The sequence below is a fragment of the Chiloscyllium punctatum genome, chromosome 11 (genome assembly GCF_047496795.1).
Source record: "Chiloscyllium punctatum isolate Juve2018m chromosome 11, sChiPun1.3, whole genome shotgun sequence".
Lineage (NCBI taxonomy): Eukaryota > Metazoa > Chordata > Chondrichthyes > Orectolobiformes > Hemiscylliidae > Chiloscyllium > Chiloscyllium punctatum.
In genome coordinates, this window is record NC_092749.1 from 26,043,319 (window position 1) to 26,059,271 (window position 15,953).

The following is a 15,953-nucleotide window of genomic DNA, read 5'->3' on the forward strand; positions in this document are numbered from 1 at the left end:
GCTCCGATAAATTCCCTCTTAAATTTATAGCAAATCAATTTCAAATCCAGTTGTCATCTTCAGATGTCAAACTTTCTCTGTAGATTTCTCTAGGTCGGCTTCAGTCTTCTGCTGCACAAATTTCCATGGACAGGTACCTTTCAGAGAGCTATTCTGGCAGTCTTGGTGCTTGCGTGGCAGCTCTTTGTTGTTCTCCCGCTAAGTATTCAAAATGTCTGGTTTATACCCCAAGACATCAGATCATTTCATTGGTTTGATGTCATCCCAAACAGTAAAATTCAAATCCGATTGGATTTTGCTATTGGTAATTTAATGAGAGACCAAATTTGAATTTGATTTTGTTCCCCAGCAGCACAGCACCAGCCATTTGTGTCAACCAAATGTTACATTTTTAAAACTTTCAGCACACTCTGTACCTCTAAGTCCATGCTTGCTTCCGCGCTCTCTGAAAGGTACTGTACACACCTATAACTTCATAACACTCTTCAGATAATGAGACCAAAACTACACACAATATTCCAGGTGTGGTCTAACCCAGACCCTGTATCATTACAGCAGGACATCTGTGCTTCTATATTGGAATCCTCTTGCTACGAAGGCCAACTTATCATTTGGCCAACTTCTTCACCATCTGCATATTTGCCTTCAGTGTACAAGGACACCTTAGTCTCTTTGCACATTTCTCTCTCTCAATTTATAGCCAGTTAATAATCTGCCTTCCAGTTTTTCCTACGAAAGTGAATAACCTCGTCTATCTACATTATGCTGCATCTGCCATACATTTGCCCAGATATTCAACACATCCATATCATACTCAAGTATCTCTGCATCCTCCTCACAGCTTACCCTCCCAATCTTTATATCATCTACAAATCTGGAGATATTACATTTAGTTTCCTCATCCAAATCATTAAATATATTTTATAAATAGCCAAGTCCTAGCATTGATCTGTGATACTCCACTAGTTACTACCTTGCCATTCAGCAAAAGACATATTTATTCCTACTTTTTGTTTCCTCTCAGCCAGCTTTCAATCCATCTCAAAACACTACTTTCAATCCCACGTGCCTTAATTTTACACACTAATCTCTTACGTGGAATTTTGTCAAAAGCCTCTGAAACAACTGACCTGAGTGAGAATAGTTTAGAATTCAACAAGAGAACAAAAGGATTGAGTAAGAAAGGGGAAATAATGTACGAGAGTAAGCCTCTGAAAAGCCTCTCAAAGTCCAAATAAACCACATCCACTGACCTCCCCAAGTCAGCAACTCTACTTGTTACATCCTCAAAGAATCCTCAAAGTTTGAATTATGATTAAAAGCAGAGGAATGAGAAGAAAGAAAGAATTGCTTTAGCAGAAAAAGAAAAGAAAAAGAAAAAAACGAGTAAGGGAGAGAAAGGAAAGGAAGAGAGGGTGTTTGAACTTCAGAAATTGGCACTTAGACAGGAGTTCAAAAATTCACTTCTTGAAATAGTGAGAGCTCATGTGGAAGAACAGTGAGTTAAGGTGGCAAGATTAGCAGCTAAAGTGGCTGATAATTATGAGTTGGTCCATAAATCAAAGTTTGGCTTCCAAAATCAATTTCAATCAGTCAGTGAGGGATAGAAATTGGGAAAAAGAGAAATCTCCGCATGGAAAGGGAAAGGCAGATCTTAGTGAAGATCATAAGGAAAGGGTAAAAAGGAAACGGTTGAAGGGGAAAGAAAAGAAGTTAAAAAGCTCTGGTGTTCTCACTGCAATATAGTAGGCCACATGAAATCGCAGTGTTGGCTAGTTAGGAAAAGCACTGGGAAGCCAGTTGTAAGAAAACAAAGTCAGCCAGTGAATTTTGTCGAAGCAATAACAGAAAGCATAGGGGAGGCTAGAAAGCTGCACCAGAATGTACAACCTGGTCAGTGGTTGGTTAAGGAGGAAGTGCCAGATGTTCTTAAACCATCTACCTGTGAAGATAAAGTTAATTCACATGGGCTAGGAACAGAAGGTAAAGAGGTTACAATATTGAGAGATACAGGATCCTCCCAATCTAAGATGCTTAAAGATGAGGAGAGATGTACCTCTGAAGGACTATTGCCAGAAATGGTACTAGTAATGGGAATTCACATTGAGACAAGAAGTGCTCAATTATGTAAAGTGAGGCTAGAGTGTCCAATGAAGAGTGGAAAAGTTGTGGTAGAAGTACTTTACAAACCCTCAGCTCCATGAATATTTGTCCTTGCTGATGATATTGCTGGTTCACAGGTAGTAGAGTTGCCCACTGTGGTTGAGGGGCCAGTGGAAACTCAGGCAACTGAACTATTGCAAAAAACATATCCTGGGATATTTCCTGACTGTGTGGTAATGAGGTCACAAAGTCACCAGTTAAAGCAGGAGAGGTCAAAGAGTATAGATAAGAAGGTTGAAATGGAATTAGCAGAGACCTTGTTTGATCAAATGGTTGACACAAACCAGGAACAGATAGATGACAAAGCAGACATCTTTAGCTCAAATAAATTAACTGAGTTATAGCAGAAAGGTGAACATTTAAAGCAACTTTATCCAGAAACATACACAAAAAGGGCAGCCAAATATATTCCTGAACGTTATTATCTTGAAAATGTCTTAATGATGAAATGGATGCCATCATATATTCAGGCAGATGAGAAATGGGCAGAAGTTCATCAATCATATTGCCAGTAGGTTATAGAAAGGTGGTCTTGAGTGGCGCATGAGCTACCAGTAAGGGGCCATTTATGAGTAAGAAAAACTCAAACTAAAATTCAGAACCACTTTTACAGGCCTGGACTGGTCAAGGATGTAGTTGAATTTTGTCAGACATGTCATAATTGCGAGATAATTGGAAAATCACAGACAGTAACAAAACCTAACACCTTTAATACTTATTCCTGCATTTGAGGAACCTTTTACAAGAGTCTTAATTTTTTGTATAAGACTAGTACGTTAAACAAAAAGTGGGAATCAGTATTTGTTAACAATAATGGATGTGTCCACTCAATTTCCAGAGGCTGTTTCCTTAACAATAATCACAGCTAAAAGGATTATAGAGGAGTTACTCAAATTTTTCACTAGATATGCACTATCCACAGAAATACAATCAGGTCAAGGGTCAAACTTCACATCAAACTTATTCAAAGGAGTTATGGACAGCTTAGGAATAAAATCTACTGCGCACCATCCAGAATTGCAGGGAGCAGACATCAAGACCATGTTGAGGTCTTGTAGTCAAGACTATCCAAATAATTGTGTTACACAGGGCAAACCCTCCTGCTTAGTTTAAAACCAGCAACACAAACGTTTTATCCCATGCAGTAATCTGTAAAAATTGAGTGGCCAAGAACTTTAAAGTAAAAGTAAAAATTAACTTTATTTCTTAAAGTATGACAGAGAATAATGAATAATTATTTACAATTCCTTACTCTAACCTATGTTACCTTCCCTTCTATAATACTAGTCTGATAAAACTCCCAAAGTAGTCTTCTTTTGTAAATCTTACTATCTTAAAACCGACAGCTTTCTGTTCTATTTGGATCTTCCTGTGTCTTTTCTTCTTAGAAATTTCTGTGCTACAGGTTACTGATTGTAAAGGTACTTTTAGAGAGCTATTTTTCAGTCAGTCTTTTCCCTGGACTTATACCCCCAAAGCATCAGATTGTGTCATTGGCTTTTAAGATCGTCAATATACTCAATTCAAACTGGATTGGAGTTTGGTAATTTTGGGGGTATAATTTAAACTGACTGGCCTAATTCAAATTTGTTTTTGCCTCTAGGCAATGAGTTAATCGAGTTGTTCAACCAAGTATTACTTTGCTACCTTATTGAAAACACTTGGTGCTGTGTCCAGTAGTTATGCTGCTTTTAAATCTCAACGTACACCTTCATCTTCATAACACCTCCCCCTTCAGAAAAAGATGAACCATTATAATGAAAAGATGGTTTCATTTTTATCCCCCTCTACTTTTTAACCACATTACCCAAACACACATATCTTTAATACAAGTTCACCTTAACTTCCCATATGTGTATAAAACACTAAATAAAGACAAATCTCATCTAAACTTTATCAATTAAATTTGCAATAATGCATCTGCGATTACATTCTTACGACCTGCAACATGTATGATTTTCAAATTAAAAGTCTGCAACATAAGACTCCAATGAAATAGTCTCATGTTCTTATCTTCAAAAGTGTTCCAAGACTAAACAGATTGTGATCAGTGTACACAACCATCTCAGACACATTAATGTGTATGTCACAAACAAAATGTTGGAAAGCCAGTACCAAACTCAAACTCAATAATTCTTTATCAATTGGAGAGTATTTCCTCTGGTGGATGTTGATTTTCTTCAAGTAGTAACCAACTGGCAGTTCAGTCCCAACCTCATCTTCCTGTACGAATATAGCTCCAACTCCAATGTCACTAGCATCGATGGTAACTTCAAAAGATTGAAAGGTTTAATGCAGTAAAAACTGGTTTGCATGTTAATATTGATTTCAAATAGTCGAATGCATCCTGGCATTGTTCTGTCCACTGAAATTTTGTTCTTCAGCAAATCGGTTAACGATGCCACTACACTGCTGATGTTTGGAACAAACATCCGATAGAATCCACTGAACCCCAAGAATCGAAGCACCTCTTTCTTCGAGGTTGAGAGTGTGGATATTCCTCAATGGCCTTCGTCTTTGCGTTCCATGGGGTCAATCTTCCATAACCAATGTTATGGCCCAAGAACATCACCTCAGTTTTTGCAAATTCCGTTTTATGTTTATCACCAGTTTTGCTTCTCGTTGTTCAAGGAGAACTGCCAGAAGTACCATGTGAACTTCCCAGGACTTACTAAAGATCACTACCCTGTCCAAGTAGACTGCACAGTTTGTTAACCCACCCACAACTCTGTTCATCAGTCTTTGGAATGTGGAGGGCACATTCTTATTCCAAAGGGCATCGCTTTAAACTGATATAGCCCATCTGGGATTACAAACAGAAATTTCTTTCAACTCTGATAGGTACCTGCCAGTAACCATGCATTAAGTCCAACTTAGTGATGTAACTGGCTTGTTCGACTTTCTTGATACAGTCCTCCAATATAGGAATAGGATAGGAGTCCGCTTTTGTAATGGCGTTGACCTTCCAATAATTGAAGCAGAATAGTTGAGTCCCGAGCATTTTGGGAACTAAGACAATCAATCACTGAACTCTACTTGCTCTGGCTTGGTTCAATGATGTCCTCGTCGAGAATGGACTTCACCTCCTTCTGGTCTATCTGGCTTTGAAAGGATTAAGCTGATAGGGGTGTGTTTACTTACAGTGTGGAAACAGGCCCTTCGGCCCAACAAGTCCACACCGACCCGCCAAAGCACAACCCAGCCAGACCCATTCCCCTACATTTACCCCTTCACCTAACACTACGGGCAATTTAGCATGGCCAATTTACCTAACCTGCTCATTTTTGGACTATGGGAGGAAACCAGAGCAACCGGAGGAAATCCACACAGACATGGGAAGCATGTGCAAACTCCACACAGACAGACAGTCGCCTGAGGCAGGAATTGAACCCGGGTCTCTGACGCTGTGAGGCAGCAGTGTTAACCACTGTGCCACCGTGCCGCTCCGTTTTATCGGAGCAGTATTTCCTACATCTACTTCACGCACAATAGCATTTGTTCTCCCCATCCGATTCTTACATATGTCCTTGTACTGCAGTAACAAGTCTTTCAACTGCATTTGATGCTCCTGAGACAAATAGCTCACTAAACTATCCCATTTCTCAAGGACTTTTTCATTTTTTAAAATATTCTGAGGCACAAAATCCACATCGTCTGGATTTGATTCCTCACTCTGCAGGACAGTAACTAATACCTGTTTCTCCAGTTCTTACTCTCTACTATAATACGGTTACATGACATACTCGATACCTTTTTTCCCCCCTCGATTTGGCATCTTTACAAATAGTTCACCTGACTCAACCGTAACAGTATTAACACATTACCCCTCGGGTAAACGTCCAAATCTCAGCTTTTATCTGCCACCTGTTTCATTCTACACTGTCCCCTCTTTAGGTACTGTTTAGCGAACTCACCTACTGGATTTAGTCTCTCCCTCACCTCCAATACATAATCTCAGTGTGAGAGCTCAGACTTTCACACTGTCAATTTTTCTTTAATTTCAAAGGCCCTCTCACTTCATGAACGAAGTTTACTCCCTTTGAGTTAATATGAGTAGATTCATTTGGGGCATCTCTAATGGCAAACAATACGAATGGGATACCTTTATCCCAATAATTTGGGTAATCCTGACAGCTTGCTCTCAACATAGTCTTCAAGGTCTGATGCCGCCCTTCTACAGCTCCCTGGAATTCAGGATGATACGCACTGGATTTAAAGTGCTGTATATCTAAACTATCCATAACCTCAAATAGCCAGGCAGTAAAATATGACCCTTGGTCCGACTGAATCTCTCTGGGTAGCCCATATCATCTGAAGCTACTAACTCCTCGACTACGCTTTTTGACTTGATACTCAGAAATGGAATTGCCTCCAGAGATCTGGTAAACACATCTACTACGGTTAACAAGTACTGGTTCTCATTTTTAGTTCTCGCGCGGAGACCAACATAATCAATTATAACCCGCATGAAAGGTTCTTCAAATGTGGAAATTGGAAACAAAGGTGCTGGTTTTATTACCACCTGAGGCTTACTTACCATTTGGCATGTATAACACATACAGCAAAAATTAACCACATCCTTGTGCATTCCAGGCCAATAAAAATGTTTTTGTACCTTAGCCTGAAACTTTCGTACCCCTAGGTGATCTCCTACTGGAATTCATGTAACATCGTCTGTCTGTATGCTATCGGCAATACAATCTGGTGCACTTCGGCCCATTTCTCCTCTGCACTAACCTGCCATGGTCTCCATTTCAACCTTAGGATTCTAGCTTTCAGATAATAACCCTCAAATATTCTTTGCCTTCTTTTCAGAGTATGCATCCACATATATATCATTTATTGTCTTAGTTTGTTGTTGCAAGCCTCTTAGCCTTTCAGGACTAAACACTTCTGTCTGACCCTCTGCCTGTTCAGGTTTTTTCTGCACCACTAACTGAACCTCAACTCCATCTTTCTCTTTACTTTTTGCTTCGTGCTGTGACTTATAAGAGTGGGATCTGGTTACCACACAGTCTGGGAAAATACCAGGATATTTCTGTTTCAACTCCTCAGTTTCTTGGTCTTCCTTGGGCTGCTTCACAAGAAGGGGTGCCACTCCCATCTTGGATCCTGCCAAATCATTCCCAAAAACAAACTGAATTCCTGGAACTGACACTGTCAAGCACTCCCACTGTAACTTCCCCAGTCTTGAGTTGGCCCATCAACCTGATCTTACATAGGGGAACGCTAAATTTCTGTCCATTTATCCCACAAATTGCCACACTCAGATCACAGATCAGAAAGAGTGCATATTCACTCATCCCTTACAATCAACAACTGGTTTGATCCTGCAGCTCTCAAAATTACAACTTCTTGCCCTTCTCCCCCCCCGGAGTAAACTTTACCCAGAAAGGCAAACTCTTTGTACAGACCAGATACTAACTCCACATCCAGCCCGGCCTAGGCTGTGCACTCTCCTGCAGCTCCTTGGCTCTTCTTGGGGTCTCCTTTTCTACCTTCACTAATGCCACTGGCTTAACTTCTTTTACCACAGTGCCTTTCTTTAACAACAGCACTGTGTCTTTAAGTGTCCCACTTTACAACCTATTTTCCATCCTCTTGGACTTCTTTTTCATTCTATGGTAAATTCTTCCAGTGCTCTCTTCTCATGTAGGATCTCCCCTTCTCCCAACTTCTATCCCTCACAGGCCAAAATTCTGGCCAAAAGCTTGTCTTATGCACCAAGATGTCACATCTGTTAATTCTGCAGCCCTTCTCACTTCTTGAACTTTGTTCCCTGCACAGGAATTCTTACCATCTCTGGAAGTGAGTTTTTAAACTCCTCCTGCAGAATAATCTGTCTTAGAACCTCAAAATGTCCTCTCTCTTTTCAAAGCACGCACCCATTGACCAAAATGACTATGTTTAATTCTTTCAAACTCAATGGAAGTCTGACCTGGTTCCTTCTTTGTGTTTCTGAATTGCTGTCTATATGCATCTGGTACCAATTCATAAGCACTTAAAATAGCCTGTTTAATCTCTTCATAATCTCTTGACTCCTCATCTGGCAGTGCGACAAAAACCTCACTAGCTCTGCCTATCATTACGCATACATCCTCGGACCACTCAATCTGCCTAGCCAATTTTTCAAATGAAATAAAGACTACTTCAACATCTTTCTCAATAAAATGTGGCAGAGTTTTGACATATTTATGTATACCACAACCTTTTCTTTCAATCTCCATCCTGTTAACTTGACTTTGCTAAGTCGCAACTTCTCAAGTTCAAACTCTGTCTCTCCTTTCTTCTGTGCTCAGCTAAGAACGTTCTCTTTCCCCTCTCTTTTTTTCCCTCTTTGTTTATCTTCTAACTCCATTTTTCTCAATTGTAATTTAAGTTTTTCTACCTCTTCTGCACTTGCCTGTTTCTCTAATACACCCAAGTATTTGAGTAATTCCCTCAATTTCAACTTTACTTTTGTCCTTGGTTAAACCCAAATCTAACTTAATTGCTAATTCTAAAACGTATGGCCTTTTTCTTTCCTTATAGACTTCCTTGACAAATCTGAGAATCATCTTCAAATCCCAGAACTTCTTTCGCAGTTTTAAGAGCCATTTCTCTCACTTTTAATTTAAATCAACCACAAGTCATCCAAATTAAACAAATTGTTTCACCTGTTTTATTTCAAGATCTAGGATACTAACCTGCAAGTGTTTAAATATGCCGAGATTTTTCATACCCCCAAATCTATTCAAATCCGTCTCAACTAGTTCAAATTACGGCCCCCAAACTGTTACGACACGGGGCAAACCCTCCTGCTTAATTTAAAACCAGCAAGATTTATCCCATGCAGTAATCTATAAAAGTTTGAGTGGCCAAGAACTACTTTAAGAAATAAAGTTGTTAATATTTGCTTTAAGTATAACAGAATAATTAACAAACAATTATCTACAATTTCTTACTCGAACCGATATGTTACCTTCCCTTCTATAATACTAGTCTGATAAAACTCCCAATTAAGATTTAGAAAACAAGACTTCTTATCTAAAAACCAGGCAGCTTTCAGTTCTTCTATTTGGCTCTTCCTGTGTCTTTTCTTACAAATTTCTCTATTACAGGTTACTGATTGAAAAGATATTCTGAAGAGAACATTTTTCAGGCAGTCTTTTACCCACTAGGGCTTGGCAGTCCTCCTTTCAACCGTTCACGGTCTTATACCTCCAAAGCATCGGATTGTGTCATTGACAAGCTTAATAGCCAATTTACTCAATTCAAACTGGATTGGAGTTTGGTATTTTTTGGGGCATAATTTAAACGGATTGGCCGAATTCAAATTTGTTTTTGTCTCCAGGCAACGAGCGAATCGAGTTGTTCGACCAAGTGTTACATTGTTACCTTATTGAGAATACTTGGTGATGTGTCCAGTCCTGCTACTTTTAACTCTCAAAGTACACCCACATCCTCATAACAATTGTGATAAGGGAACTCCATTTGTGCTTTTTGCGATCAGAGATGCACAAATGAATCAACCAAATTCAGCCCATTTGAATTAGATGTTGGGCATAAAGTGAGAGGACCACTAAAATTGATTAAGGAGAAATTGATAAGTCAGGATTCAGAGACCATGTATTTGGACTGTGTCAAATTTTCAGAAACGGTTAAATAGAGCAGGGGAGTTGGCTAGACAGCATTTAAAAGTATCACAGCACAGAGTGAAACAGGAAGCAGACAAGAAATCAAAAGCTTGCAATTTTGCTGTGGAGATAAAATGTTAGTGTTACTTCCAGCGACAGGTGAACTTTTAAAAGCAAGATTTAGTGGACTTTATTAAATCAACAAGAAATTGAGTGAAATGAACTATTTGATAAGGACTCCAGACAGAAATAAATCTCAGTGTCATGTGGAGAGCCAAAGAAGATTGTTATTGGTTACAAAACAGGGAAGAACCAAATTCAGAGGATTCTGAATCGGACATTCCTCAAATTTAATTGGACAATGGAGAAGTTGTCAAAAATTGGGATAAACTATTGAGTTACCTTCCAGAGGAAAATTGAAATGATCTGAAAATTATTACCATCACATGGGAGATATATGGACATAGCTGAAAATGTGTTGCTGGAAAAGCGCAGGTCAGGCATCATCCAAGGAACAGGAGAATCGAAGTTTCGGGCATTAGCCCTTCTTCAGGCTGATGCCCGAAACGTCAATTCTCCTGTTCCTTGGATGCTGCCTGACCTGCTGCGCTTTTCCAGCAACACATTTTCAGCTCTGATCTCCAGCATCTGCAGTCCTCACTTTCTCCTCGATATATGGAAATAAGTTGGCAAGTACTAACCTAATTACATATGCTGTACATATAGGAGATGCTGTTCTGACTAAGCAACATCCTTTTAGCCATAACCCTGTAACGTTGGCACAGGTTCAAAAGGAGATTGAATGCATGCTCCATGACCTAATCAGTGAGTTACTATGGGTGAGTTCCAGAGACTAATAGTGGCAAAACCAGATGGTACCCAACAGTTGTGTTGACTTTCGCAAAGTTAATGCAGTTACAAAGACTGATGCATATCCAATTCTGCATTTGGAAGACAGTGTTGAGAAGGTTGGACAAGTAATTTATATTTCTAAGTTGGACTTACTCAGAGGATTCTAGCAGGTACCTTTGTCAAAAAGAGCAAAAGCAATTTTGGCTTTCATAAATCCGAATGGACTATCAGTTTAAAGTCATGCCATTTGGTATAAAAAATGAGCCAGCCACATTTCAGAGACTAACCAAAAAGACCACTGATTACCCAAATGTGTCATACACAGATGACCTGGTGATTTTTAGTCACACTTGGAAGGAACATTTACAACATTTATCAGACTTGTTTGATGAACTTCAGAAGACAAGCTTGGTGATAAACCTGGCTAAAAGTGAATTTCCCAAAGCCCAAGGCATCTTCCGGGGTCATGTTAATGGATATGGACAAATGGCTCCATGGAATGCAAAAACAAAGGTAATTGGGGAGTTTCCCATACCATCGACAAGAGAAGCAGTACTACAGTTCCTGAGATTGGATTTTATTGAAAACTCATACCAAGTTTTAGCAGCGTGGCTGCTCCATTCACTGAATTGCTGAAGAAAGGTCAGAAATTTAGTGGACAGTGGACTGTCAGAAGGTATTTGACAGCCTGAAAGCAGTGTTAACCACTGCCCTGATATTAGCTATACCTAATTATGCAAAGCTATTCAAAGAACAAAGAAAATTACAGCACAGGAACAGGCCCTTCAGCCCTCCAAGCCTGCGCCGATCCAGATCCTCTATCTAAACCTGTCACATATTTTCTAAGGATCTGTATCCCTCTGCTCCCTGTCCATTCATGTATCTGTCTAGATACATCTTAAAAAACACTACCTCCGCTGGCAACGCGTTGCAGGCACCCACTACCCTCTGCGTAAACTTTCTATGCATATCTCCCTTAAACATTTCCCTCTCACCTTAAACTCGTGACCTCTGGTAATTGAGTCCCCCACACTGGGGAAAAAAGTTTCTTGCTATCCACTGTCTATACCTGTCATGATTTTGTAAACCGTAATCAGGTCCCCCCTCAACCTCAGTCTTTCTAATAAAAATAATCTTAATCTATCAACCTCTTCATAGCTAGTGCCCTCCATACCAGGCAATATCTGAGTGAACCTCCTGTGCACCCTCTCCAAAGCATCCACATGTTGTTTGGCAATGTGGTGACCAGAACTGTACACAGTATTCCAAATGTGGCCGAACCAAAGTCGTATGCAACTCTAACATGTCCTGCCAACTCTTGCACTCAGTACCTTGTCCAATGAAGGAAAGCAAGCCATATGTCTTCTTGACCACATTATCGACCTGCATTGCCACCTTCAATGGACCTGAACACCCAGGTCTATCTGGTACATCAAGTTTTCCCAGGGCTTTTCCATTTACTGTATAGTTTGCTCTTGAATTGCATCTTGCAAAATGCATTACCTTGCATTTACCCAGATTGAACTCCAGCTGCCCTTTCTTTGCGTAACTCTCCAATTTATGTTATACTACATTCTCTGACAGTCCCCTTCAATGTCTGCTACTCTACCAATCTTCGTGTCATCTGCAAACTTGCTAATCAGACCACTTATACCTTCCTCCAGATCATTTACGTGCATCACAAACAGCAGTGGTCCCACAGATGCAACTGGTCACAGTTATCCATTTTAAGAAACTCCTTTCACTCTTACCCTGTATTCTGCTGCCCAGCCAGTTCTCTATCCATCTTGCTAGTACACTCTAGATAGGTTAAATTATTCCATATTTTGTTTTCTTTTGTTTGTGTTTCATTTAGTAATCTTGGAAATAAATTCTATTTTGTTTAAAACCAAGTGGTTAACCAGCTGTATCACTCCTGGAATATTTGCTTTACATCTGCTTAAAACTAGCAAAGTTAGGGTCAACTGATTAGATTAGATTACTTACAGTGTGGAAACAGGCCCTTCGGCCCAACAAGTCCACACCGACCCGCCGAAGCGCAACCCACCCATTCCCCTACATTTACCCCTTTTACCTAACACTACAGGCAATTTAGCATGGCCAATTCACCTGACCTGCACATCTTTGGACTGGAGCACCCGGAGGAAACCCATGCAGACACGGGGAGAACGTGCAAACTCCACACAGTCAGTCGCCTGAGTTGGGAATTGAACCCAGGTCCCTGGCGCTGTGAGGCAGCAGTGCTAACCACTGTGCCACCGTGCCGCCTCTGGGCTACTTTCTTGAAATATTTTAAGGGGCTCTGGCCTGGTCCATGACAGATACACGAGAAGGGGTCCTGGAGATTTATTCACTCATTTATTTTTAAAGACCTCCAACACTTCCTCTTCTGGGATGTAAGAAGTTTCAAAACATCAGTACTTCCCAGAGATTGCTAATCTCCATTTCTTTCCTGAAGTAACAAATGACAAAATATTCTTTGCCACCTCCTGAGTTCCAACACAATGACTCTCTCTAGCTGCTATCTTCTTTTGTATGTACTTATAGAATCTCGATTATCCTTAAGGTTATTTTCCAAGGCTATCTCCTGTTCCCTCTTTGTCTTCCTGATCTCCCTCTTAAGAATGTCCCTACACCCCAAATACTATTCAAGAAATTCATTTGAACCAAGTTGTCTCCATCTAAAAATGATTTGCCATTCTTGAGTAGAACCTCAATATCTTTATTCATTCTCTAATCCCACAAACCTTACCTTTCAGTTTAACAGGAACATTATGACTCTGAACTCATTATCATACTTTTGAAACCTTTCCACATGTCAGACATTCCTTCACTTGTGAACAGTCTACTCCAATCAATTTTTGCAACTTATCTGATACAATTAGAGTTTTCTTTACTCCAATTAAAAACTTTAATTTTTATGGAAGGCCTATCCTTTTCCATGGCTATTTTAAAATAAATAGAATTATGATCACCAGACCCAAAGTGCTCCCCTATCACTTCAGTCACTTGCCCAGTCATATTACCGAAGAGCTGGTCAAGTTTTGCTCCTTCTCTCATAGGAAGATTTACATATTGATCAAAAAATTTTTCTTAAACACGTTTAAAATCTTCACCATCCAACCTTTTAACACTATAGTAGTTCCGATCAATGTCCGAAAAATTAAAAATCTATTACAACCTTGTCATTCTTACATAGATCTGAAACATATGTGCATCTATTGTGGGTCTAAAGTACAATTCCATCAAGCAAATCATTTCTTTATTTGTACTTTCAACCTATATATTTTCATTGGATGATTTTTTTTCATAAATATATTCTCTACTTACAGCAGAGAATGTTTACCTTCAAAGCCGCCACTCCCCCACCCCCACTTTCTATAGTATCCAAAAGCTGGAACATTGAGCTGTCAGTCCTGTCCTTGCCTCAGCAAAATTTCTGTAATAATTATGATAACCCAATCCACTGTGCCCAAACATGCCTCTCGCTTATTGGACTTACCTGCAATGATCAAATACAAGAGACTTTCTTTCGAATTACATCTGCACCTGCGTTATTCTAATGAACCACAGATCAGTTTTTACGTGGATTAGGAGTGCAGTGTTACTAGAATAGTCATGGGGAGAAGCCAAAAGAGCATTTTTACAACTCAGCTGCGACTTTGCAGAAGCTTGAAGACTGTGGTTTCAGAGTTTGGAAAAACAAATGTGAACTTTTCAACTATCGTCAAATATTTAGGACACATCATAGAGAATAAGGGACTACACAAGTCATCCTTCAAAAGTGAAAGCCATAACTGAAACACTAGTTCATAAAACTGTCAACCAACTCCAATCATTTCTGGGCTTGCCAAATTAATATGGCAGGTTTGTCCCACATCTTGCAACCATTCACAAGCTGTCATACAATACATGATGCGAAAACATGGAAATAGGAAGATAAATGTGAAAGAGCCTGTACACAAGTCAAAGAGGCTTTAAAGTCCTGACCCATTTTGACCCAAGTTACCTTTGTACCTAGCGTGCTACGCATCAGCAAATGGAGTGGGAGCAGTTGTTTCTTACATATTACCCAATGGTGAAAAGCAGCCAATACTTTTGCAGATAGATTTTTCAGAAACCTGAGTGGAGGGCTATGGTGAGTTGGCATGAAAAAAAGAGTTCAGACCATGATTTTATTGAATAGTGAGACAAGATTTTCAATTTAGTTTTGTCAAATCTTGACATAACAATCTTCTCAAAACATACCATGCCTAAACCCTCTTGCCTTGAGCCCTTTATTTCCTCCCCTCATTATCTGACTAAAGCTAGTTCTCAGTCACTACCAAGAACAAGGTTTGAGCTTGTAACTACAGGACTCTTTAAATGACTTCTTCACAGCACAAATTGGACAGCTCATACTCCTCATTAAGGAAAAATGTTGTGTCGTATTGTATACTGAGATTTAGCAAAGCCAAATATATTGATGAACACATCTAGAAATAGGTAGTGGATGATTAGAACTTAATTTGGAAGGGAGCAGATTCTTTGTAAAATGGTCTGGAGTAGATATATTGAAAGAGAATTCAGTTGGAAGAAATGGTTTGAATATAGGAGACAAGAATAAGGAGTTCAAAATGCCCAGTGTGGAAATAGGCCATTCGGCCCAACAAGTCCACGTTGAGCCTCTAAACAGCATCCCATCCAGACCCATTCCCTTACCCTATAACCATGTATTTCCCTTGGCTAATGCACCTAACCTACACATCCCTGAACACTATGGGAACTTCGCCAGGCCAATCTACCTAACGTGCACATCATTGGACAGTGGGAAGAAACCACAGGACCCAGCGCAGACCCAAACAGACACTGGGAAAATGTGTAAACTCCACACAGAGGGTAGAATTGAACCAGAGTCCCTTGCACTGCGAGACAGCAGTGATAACCACTATGTAATTTTCCCAATGTAATTTAGGAATATATATATTAAACAAGGAAAATCAACGATAGATTATTTCTCAGCAAGTCTGTAATAATGTCCCTTATGTTGTAAATCTTGTGTGATCACACATAATATTTACTGCTGGTGCAGGATTGTTGGCTACTTCCTTTGAACATTAAGCTAGCTGCAATTTTTTAAAGTCACCAAGAGCACTTATTGAGAGTATTGATTTTTCAGCAGCATAAATGAGTACAATTCCTTTAGTTATTGCTGTGGCTCTGGAGTCACTTATTAGCCAGAGAAGTTGAGGATGGCAGATTTCCTTCCCTGAAAGACATTACTTTTACACTTCTCCAAAATGTAACCACACATCTGATCTTCCATGCCTCTGACTGTTTATG